The following is a 10,874-nucleotide window of genomic DNA, read 5'->3' as shown; positions in this document are numbered from 1 at the left end:
CTTCGCTCCTTCGACGACTTTCCCTTCCTGTCGGATCGGAAGTTACGACATTTTGATCGGAAGCAACAACGGGAGCTCGCTGGCTGTGAAGGTAACTTTCTAGCTTTCGCGCGCTTCTGCGGCCAAATCCCATAAATCCGCCTTACCGAGGGATTTAGTAAATCTGGGATTTAAGCCATAAATCCTTAAATCCTGGATTTACCCATCGCTGGGATTTAACGCGCGCACAAAAACCGTTTGGCTGTATTTAGCGTAAATCCTACTTAAATCGCGCTGTAAATCTTATAGGGTTTTTCTGCAGTTTATTTCTGGGGCTTTGATCAATCCGGGAATTCGTGATTTGTGAAGTTTCTTATTTATTTTGTTTTGTATTTTTCCTCTTTTTTTTCTTCATGGGCTCATCGGCCATCGATCGTTGAATCTAAGTTACCTCTGTCGTCAATATCATCATCATAGATCGGATCTTCTGCTCACGTACTTATACGCGCTTTGAATCTCAGTAGCAAGCATATGTTTTTTTAGCATTATTTTATGTTATCTCTTATTGATATTGCTCTCAAGCTCTCATCAATGTAGTGACAAGTTGTTTTACATCATCCTATACTGCTTCTTGCTCCATCATCTCTTAGTTAGGTCAAATGTTTTATCATTGTTGCCAGACTATCATATGTTTCTTGATTAACTAGGCAATCATACGTAGTAGCATAATGTATGGAGAAATGTGGCTTCAAAGTAGAACTCCTGCTAATGAAGCCTTTTGGTTATCCACGAGTTGCTACGAGCTTATCCAGTCGAACTTCAAACGGATGTATAGTGTCGCTCGGTTGCTCCATTGGAACGCCAAAAAAAAAATGCAATGGGCGTCGCACTATTCACCCGCTATTATTATTTTTTTTTAAATCCAAAAAATAGTTTATTAGTTTTAATTTTTAAGTGCAAAATTTATTATTAATAATTAAGAAATAATAATTTAGAAACACATTATTTTTAAGAAATTAAAATATTTTTTACATAATTAATTTATTTAAATAGGTTTAATTCAAAAAATTGATAATTATAAATATATGATTAAAAATATATAAAATAAAGTATGAGAAAGAATATACTATGAATATTCTTTTTTGTGTTTGAAAATGGAATTCGGTCGGAGACAAGTTACTGCATTTTGGTGTATTTCTGTATTTTGGAGTGAAAAATGAGTTTTTTGGTTGGAGATGCCCTAAGTGATCTCTCACCGCATTAGCTTATTTAGGAGAGACATCTACCTCTTCCACAAAAATTAAAATATAATTTCGGTATGCTTGTTAATGGTTGAGAGTTAAAAAAGTTCCCTTCGCTACCACCTTTTCCATGGATTGTAGGTCCTCCCATTCAACTCTTCGGAGTGCTTTAGCATCTTTATGTAGGGGTTGATGCTTACATTTATTCGATCATTACTTTATTTTCACATTAAATAACTAAGTCTTCACTTGCCTTTTTTTTGAAAGAATTATCATGATTTATTTTGATTACTCTAGATTGCATTTCATATTATTGTTTCATAAGATGATGAAATTCTTCTTACAAATAAAAAATGCTTGTACATTAAAAAATATTATCTATGATATATACAAACAATTGCAAGCAATCCTAACTTCTCTCTCTCTCAGTTTATCACTTCCTCTATTGAGTTTTCTCTCTCTCAACCAACCTCTTTATCTGTCTCTCATATTCTTTCTCCAAGCATTCACGACCAAGGAAGATCCAAACATTAATTTTGATTCATTTGTTTGATGTTTTTGCATTCTAAGTTCAGTAATGATAAGCTTTGTTTTTTTTTAATTGCACTAAGCAATTGTAGTCTTCTTGTCAGAGTTTTCTTATGGACTCCTTTTTTGTGAAATCTATCCCTTCAAGGATTTCTTTTTAATGCTTCACCTCATGTGCTCACCCCCCACCCCTTTACTCCTTTGAGTCATTGGTTCATCACTTCTAGAATCCTCTTCTTCTTTCTACTTTACCACCTCTCTTTTTACACCAAATTTATCAATTTATGTGGCTTACGCTGCATCAAATGCAAACCCACCTCTATTGTTGCATTGTATATAGTCCATTAAGCTGCACATCTGATTCACATATTCACATTCTCAAGTTCCCACATCACCCACATGGCATAACCTAATCTACTTCGTTTTCAATCTAAGCAAATTACTAACTATCCGATCCCTAAAATCAGGCAAAAAATTGTCATCAGATTTAGTTAGTTCTTTAGTTAACTTGATTTTATTTAGCCATATGCATGAAGACCTCCAAGCTTCGAAATATCTTTCAGTGGTTTTGATAATTTTCTTGAGGATCTATGATAAGTCTTTTACCGAGATTGTAAATGGTGGTGATGTTTGTCCCCTCTATGGAATGAATTTCCCATTCATTATCTATGCTTTGTGATGGATTCCTCATTCATCTTTCTCTTTGGGATGCTTGTTGCTCGCTCTACATTATTATCGAAGTTTCCAATTCTTCTTTTAGCAACTATACAACTCTTTGGAGCAGAGTTTTTTTTTATCACAAGAGAATTGATGCTGCACTAGAAATAAAATTATTATTTATATTAATTATTTTTATTTTAAATTCAGTTTTTAGATTTGTTTGTCTTATTTTATATTCAATTATCTATTAGGTTAATTTTTGGATAGATTTGATTTGGATCTTTTATATATCTCTATTTTAATAAATAGGGGTAGTTATGTCTTATAATGGATTATTGAATTGAATGACATAATTTTGTGATGATAGAGTTCTTTTATGGTATCCCCTCTTGGGAATCTCTTCTTGATATTTCATTTCTACCCCTTTCTTCGCTTTGTGTTACAACCTAGCCTGAGGACTCGGGGTATTGAGGCATGAACAAATGGTTAAACAAAGCGTTTTAAACCACATTTAAAATTGTTCATTAATTTTCTCTTAGTAACAATTTCAAATATATTGAAATAACCACTAAATCACAAAATTCATTCTAAACCAAAATTATAATACTTCTAATGTGAATACATTTCTCTTTTGCTACGTGTTCTCTCACTCATTAAGTTCTCAAGCTCATATCCTAAAAATATTAATTAAATACAAGAGTGAGTTATGAACATAACTCCGTGCATATGTGATATCTTTAAGCTACAATAACATAAAGGAAATTTAAAAAATAACATATATGCTTGTTATAATGAATAAAGCAGTATAAAATCAATTACCAATTCATATTATACAAATATGACCATATTAAACATTTTGATATTTTCAATAAAATGAATAGGAAGAAACTTTGTAATATTTTATCTTATATATCTCTTTCTTATATAATATAACCATCATAGTAGCACAGTTTAAATTGTGCAATTTAAGATACTTCAATATCAATATCCTTTTTCATTTTATTCATGAGTATTTAAGTGTCCCTAACTACTGCAATAAAGCGGCGAGCTCTGTTATTCATCGTACACATACACACATTCTTATATTAATTATTTCATTTGCATTATCCATGTCATTCCATATCATTCTTTGGTGAACTTTATATGACATATGATATATATATATATATATATATATATATATACATACCACTCTTTAACACAGTTTTTTCTTCTCATTGCTTAGTTATATTTTATTTTGTTTAAATATTTAAATTATTCCTAAATTAAATTTGTTACTTAACATATCATCACAAAGAAATTATAATCTTTACAATTCATTCAAAATTATTAGATTATGACTTTAATATTTTTAAAATTATTTTCATAACATAAATATACAAACTTTGAATCACAATATATTCCAAAGTTTTTTTATTTTAAATTTTGTAGCTTATTATAATTTCTCCATTAAAATTTAAATTATTGCATTTATCAAATTTTAGAAAATTGAAAATAATATATCTTATATATATTTTTTTGAACTTTCTGGTTTCTTCAAGAACTTCTAACATTTTTTATTTTTATTCTTTCTCAATTATGGTGTGTGTGTGTGTGTGTTTTTAAAGTTGAGTATAAAGTATAAACTAGAACTAATTGGAACTACAACCATTGTATTCGAAGGTAGGTTCTTATTTAATGAATGATCCTCACTATCATGATTGTCAGTAGATTGTTGTAGCTTTGAGTGTCTTGAAGCATCATGAGAAATTGTGATAAAAAAATTTTAAGGAAGAACAATAAGAAGGGAATGTTTTCAAATTCTGTCTTTTGTCATTAACCACTAGCAATGAAACTAATACAAGTTTCTTTCTCTAAATTGGTAATTATTATTCATTTCGATCAGTACCCTAGCAACTAATGGCATGGATAGCCTTGCTATAGTTGCATCTTCCTGAAGCAATTCACTAAAGATTGAGCTAGTGGAATACATAATGGAGTGGTTGAACTAATGGATATGAAGATGTGGAAAAATAACACAAATTGAAATAATAAGAAGTTCATCGGAGACCACTAAAGCATATGCATTGGGGAGCCATTTATATAGTATAATTTTTTCGATATAAGTTTTGAGTAACTAGATTGTTGAGATAACATAGAAAGAACGTGATGAGAATCAATATGTCAAATTGAAATGTCCCATTCAAATGTAGATTGACCATTATTATGTAGACGGTCTCTATATTGGGATGATTTTAAGAAGCCTACCAATAGGGGTGAAAGAAAAAGGTGATGCCATCTTAGAGATCTCCTCGACAAATAAAATGAGAACTGGTTTTTCTTTAAGGAGCATGACATCTTGTGATGAGATGTTGCAGGTACTTGCTAAAATATATGGGAGAGGAGCCATGTTGAGGGCTACGCCATGGATCTCCCTTAATAGCCTCTAAAAATGATTGAGGAGCACATGGAGAGGGAGATTTTATTGTGGGAGAAACTTTAGAAGCAAGAGCAGTTATTAGGGAATCATTATGATGTGATAATATTTGCAGGCCATTGGTGGAGAGCTAAGGATTGTTGACGGGCAAATACATGCAAGAGAGGGGATATCTTCGTAATCTTAATTAAATATATTTCTAACATTTTCATGTATAGAAGTCCTTTTATTATCCACAATCTATTTGGAGGAAATTTAAAATCTATTTACATTACACACAGAGCCACTAATAATTTGGCGGGAATAGTAAATTAACAAATAAGAAGCAGAAGCTTCATTAACATAATTGTTGTATTTGCAACCAAAAGATTCATTTATATTATTTTGTCATTGTTGTATGTGAAGAAAATGTGAATTTTTTGGACTAACAAAAGTTGTCCCTGATGAAAATCTGGCTTGTGATCAGATGACATTTCACTCTATGCTTTCTATCATTATTGCAGAACTATTAAATCGATAGTAGACAAGTAGACTTTTCTTAGATTCTCCGGGCCCAAACTTGAATTTGTTCCTGCTAAAGTCACTTCTGGATAACTCTTTACCGAACCTCTTTTTTTATATCACATTTGCCATTTTATATGAGCTTTATTCTCTTTGTTAGATCTAAAAAAATTCTTATGATCCTCTATGGAATATTTGGTTGCCTTAGACTAACCTTGAATCCTGTAGCACTTCTCTGTCGTACTATTAGCCATTTGGCTAGCATAACCCGCCAATGTTGGAAATTTAGCCTTATAATGCATCAAAGTTCTGCCTGACTGCACTAGCCTCAAAAAGGATTCTTGTATCTACTACATGCCAAATAGGTACTTGTTACAAACTTTGCCCACGAGATCAGTCTTCCCCAAAATTTCTCCCAAATTTGACTCAAGCACCAATGCTCTGCTTCGAGCCCATTCAAATGTATAATCAATCGCACTTGTTGATCCTTAGGACATCGTAAGATAACAAAACTTTTTTCACTTTTCATACCCATTCGTTGGCCTCGGATGGCTTTATCACCCTTAAATTAGGGTGTCTTCATGCATTAAATGATTTGCTTGTGCCTATTTTCTTGCTCTATCCTACTAGTAGACATTTTGCTATGTGCGTCATTGATAAACTAAGTTATAAGGTTCAAGACATAGCTCTAGTTATACTTTGCACATGCACACTATCAACACTTGGCAAGAACTTTTTCATGAATTTCACCTATTAATTATATGTTGATCCAATTGTTCCATGTGGCTACCAAAATATCACCCCCCTTTTGAACAATTTAAATATGCTCATAACATATATGAATTATTACTACTACACAAGTAATATTACATCATTTCATAATAGCAGACATGCAATTCAAGGTCGAAAAATTGATCATTATGTCTACGAAGTCTCTACTATCGATAAAAAACAACTTATGCATCTATATTCAATTTTAATTTCTTCAAATTCATTGTTCTAATGATCTAGTCAAAATGCTTCACAAGTATGAACTAAGGGCAGATTTTCTAAATACCCCACCAATGTCAAAGTTACACAACAAAATGCCCAAATTCCCAGATCCTTCATGCGACTAAACTAATTTGTTGATTGAATCCCCTCATTTCTCCTTCAACAAGGTCAACATTTCCTAAACATATTGATTTTTATTGGACATTTTAATGCCCCAAAGTGAATATCAAATTAAAATGAATCAATTGCCTTTTGTACTCCTCTAAAATGAGGTTAAACTATACCTCCACAGTCAAACACAGCTTTAATGTCCGCCGCTATAATTGAAACCAAACTCAGTTCCCCTTACCATAGTCATGGACCTGGAGCAACTCAATTCGATTGTTGTTTAAGAAGGATGGAAATCTTCTAATGTTACCCTCATTAGCCAATCAAAATGTACCAACCTATAATGTGTCAATTATGCTAACCCCAAGGGATCATTTTACTAATCTATTTTGCATGGATATGTTTATCACCAACAGTCTTCTTTTCGGTTCAAAATATTACCTCCATGCAAATAAGCAATGCATATTCCAAAGGAGTTAAGTCTATCTGCTAGCCATCAAATCCAAATTAAAAAATCCTATGGCTCACTCCTAACGTAGCCCATTAAAAACTCACAATCAACTTGATGCTTAATCCCAAGGAGCCGTATAACTTAATTTTTCTTATCCTTGAATTAGTTATCCCACTCTTTTAAAAAGCAAAAGTGATTAACAAATGCCTCAAGAGAGTTTGCCCTCTTTGAGTATCGAGCTGAAAGTGTCTCCCAAAAGTTTAAAGCCAAATAAGGCTTGGCTTATTTAATAATTATTTCATGATGTGTAAAATATATATTAATTTAGAGGGAAATCATTAGCTCCACCAAAATGAGGTTTGTGCTACCATGCTTGGTAAGCTTTAGTAAATAAATAACCTTATCCATCAACAGGAAGGGATGGCATCCCGCCAACCTTATTAACTTTCAAGATTCTTGTCCTTGGTCATACTTGATGCATATGATAGGATATAAAGTTTTCTATCAATTTGAGTTTATCTAAAATTGTTAACTTAGTCAGCCTCTAGCCTATGTCTATGAGGTCTTCTTGGAAGACAACTCATCAGCCTCCATCTGGGGTCTGTGAGGTCTTCTCGGAAAACATTACTCATGATTGCTGACAAAGATCTTATGATTTAGTTGGGTCTACTAATTTCGTATAGTCTACTCTTTGTGAAGTCCCATGGGACCTTTAAATCTAATTCAAGTTTCATGTTGAATTGTGTAATTATAGCAAGCAAAATCCTGTTTGATGTGTGCCTTACAACAGCGATAATATTTCATTGTATTCCACTCCTTGTGAAACCCCTTGCAAGCTTTGAATCTAACTCCTTCAAATTTAGTTTACCATTTTTCTTTCTGAACAATTACCTTTTGGAGAGTTGGTATGTCCACTAACTCTGGGGGTGTTGTTTTGCTTTAATGATGATATTTCCTCCTGCATAGCTTGCTGATATTGATATCTTCATCACTCTCCATGGATTATTTGTAGGATTTTGGTTTTATCTTCATTTATCAAATCAATAACAAAAGCATATACTTTGAGTTTAACATATCCATATATTTGTAGTTTTTTGATTGCACACAGAGGTTTTTCTCTTGCTAAGCCATAAGATCTTCTTTGCCTTTTTTCATAATTTGTTGTCTAGATTCTTCAAAATGTTTTTGGGGCAGTTCTTAATCATTGGCATCATAGTTTTCTTCAATTGGTTGCCCCACCTCAAGCTTCATTGTCTCTTTAGCTTCAACCGACTTGTCTTGAACTTTATCTGATGAAATAATTTCATTCATTTGGTATTCACTAAATATAAATTCCATACTAATCGTGCATTTAATGAATCTCAACTCCAAGCACCATTACTTGACCCTTTCTCTTTCAATATGGCTAATAAAAATGCATTTAGCTGCACATGGCTCAAGCTTGTCTTTCTTCATGTGAGCATAGGGAGTGGAGTAATCATTTAGTCTTTCTATCTAAACTTCTTGTGATGTCTTAAAACTAACAGTTAAGGATGGTCATCTATTTATCAAATAAATTTTAGCGCTAACCGGGCTAACCCAAAAGCCTTATGAAAAACTTGCTTTACTTGGGATTCATCTTATATTTTAATGAACGGGTCCTTTTGAACATCTCTACCAACCCTTTTTGTTGTGTTGTCATCTTCATTGTGTAATGCCTCGATATCCCTTTATCTATGTAGAGCTTTGTGAATTCATTAACCAAAAAGTAAAGCCCATTATAAGTGCGTAGCTTTTTTTCTTTCTTAAAGTCTGAATTTCAACAGATTGTTTTCATTCTTTGATTTCCAAAATGCTTTTAAAAAAATATACCCATTTTTCTTGAAAAATCATCGATTAAAGAAAAATAATACTTTCATGTGAGCTTACCCAAGAAGGCTCCCAAAGGTTTAAATGGATGCAGTAAAAAACTTCATCTTTCAAGTGTACAACAAATTGTCAAATTCACATCCAAGTCTTTGCCTTTCCTATGACACACTATTCACAAAAGTCAAATATTCACAATTTTGTCAACACATAGCAAACCTTATTTCTCAAGCTCTTTGAATACTCTTTGTGACTTGTCTGGCCAAGTTCTGAACCAATAATTGGGTTGCATTTGTTGAGTGAATAGTTTAGTAAATTATCCTCTAATGATTGTTCTTCCAATCAAGTGATACAATCTATTGCTCAATATTCTTTTTTTGACAACAAAAGATCATTTGTATACCCATTAGCCTCTCACCTATGATGCACGGACACGGACACTGCGACACGACACGACACGAGACACGGCTTTTTTTAAAAATATAGGACACGAGTACGGCGCGGACACGGCAATACATTTTTTTATATAGTGTATATATATTAATGTAATATCATATTAAAAATGACAAACAATAATAAATGAATGACATGATAATTTGTCTAGCTTATAATATAAAATATTTAGTACAAAATATCTAATACAACCACAAAAATATAAGCAAATAATCACTTACTACAACATCAAGCATTCAAACTTCAACTACTAAGATTAGCTTTAGAGGTTTGTTTTTTGCCTTCAATATCATTATCATTGAATATCACTGCTTTGAACTCTGGTTCAACAATAGAGATTTGTAATTGTACAAAAAGAGAGGAGATGAAAAGACCTTCATTGCCAAAGAGAAATAAAAATGAGAATATTCGATGAATGGGTATTAAATGCAGACGTTGATTTGGTATTGTAGATACAAAATAAGAAATTTAATTTAAATCTCGCCAAACATAAGAAATTACATTTAAAAAAAATTATAAAATATTTAAGATACGTGTCGGACACGAGTGTCCCATTAGTTTTAAATATTTTTTTAATTGGACTCATTTTCAGCCTGTCTGACACGGGTCGGAGGAGTGTCGGACGAGTGTCGTGTCGGACACGGTGTCGGACACTGCACGCCTCTTTGAGGAGAAGTGTCAGTGCATCATAGCCTCTCACTTTCCTTCTTGAATCCATAACCAGATTTTAGTGAAATTAAATTTCTCTTAGCCTAGGTACATACCTCACTTCTTATAGTTGTTTTATGCCATTACATATTTTGATTCTTATATTATAAATCTCTATGATATTGTAGGTCTCTTTTTGTTTCCAAGCTTCGTCACGTTGTTAGCCAAATCTTGTAATTATCAAGATTTATTTGGGAGTGTGGAAATAATACCAAGGATCAAGAATTTATTCTTTATTAGAATTTTATTCTATGATGGGAAACACCCAGCACTTTCATAACCCCCTTAACAACCATAAATTATATTGATTATTTTCCTCTTTTAGGCATCTTCATCATCTTTTATCGGTAGATCTTCGTGAAGTGACTTGTGGCAAATGAAGCATTTCTTTTTGAACTTTAACATTGATCTTGATTGGTATTTATTATTGAAATCACATTTCCATGTTCTTTCACTAACCACCTATGATGCACCATAGGGGTGTCAATTTATGACCTGACCTAAAAACCTGGCCCAAACTCGACCGGAAAATTCAATTTTTGGTCGATCTATTTAACAAACGGTTTCAAGTTATGATTTCCAACCCGTTTGAAAAATCGGGTCAGGTATGGGTCAATCTGCTAACCCAAAAATGACCTAGAATGGCCCGTGCTTAGCTAGCGCCTTGCCCCCGGACTGCATACGACGTGCCCAGCTCAAGTTCGTGCGCGTCCTGATGTAAGCAACTTAGAACAAAATTCAAAGAGAAAACCAAGTAAATCAAAACTCACTTTTATATAACTTTGAGAAACTTTTGGAGAACACAATAGACTAAATGAACCACTAAAATTCAGAATAGAAAAGTAGGGATCATCCAAAAAACCAAAACAACAAGAAAAGTTAGCAAAAGAAACAAACATAAAACAAACAAACACTATCCTCAGAACATCCTGCAAGAGGACTCCTCACATGTACCGAGTGTAGGAATATATTTAAGAATAAGGATTTAGAT

The 10,874-nt window shown here is 32.7% G+C and overlaps 1 protein-coding gene across 1 annotated transcript in view; it reads left to right on the top strand.

Moving 5' to 3' along the window:
• The first annotated feature begins 35 nt into the window (after positions 1 to 35).
• LOC110114109 (dolichyl-diphosphooligosaccharide--protein glycosyltransferase subunit 4A) overlaps positions 36 to 10,874 on the top strand; it is an 18,676-nt gene continuing 7,837 nt past the window's right edge. Inside the window, exon 1 of the mRNA XM_020846873.2 lies at positions 36 to 91. The gene's annotated coding sequence lies outside the window, so the exon portion shown is untranslated. The remainder of the gene's footprint in view (positions 92 to 10,874) is intronic.

This window comes from Dendrobium catenatum, unplaced genomic scaffold, assembly GCF_001605985.2.
Source record: "Dendrobium catenatum unplaced genomic scaffold, ASM160598v2 fragScaff_scaffold_1267, whole genome shotgun sequence".
Taxonomy (NCBI): Eukaryota; Viridiplantae; Streptophyta; class Magnoliopsida; order Asparagales; family Orchidaceae; genus Dendrobium; species Dendrobium catenatum.
The sequence above is the reverse complement of the archived record's forward strand: the minus strand, read 5'-3'. Positions and strand labels throughout refer to the sequence as shown.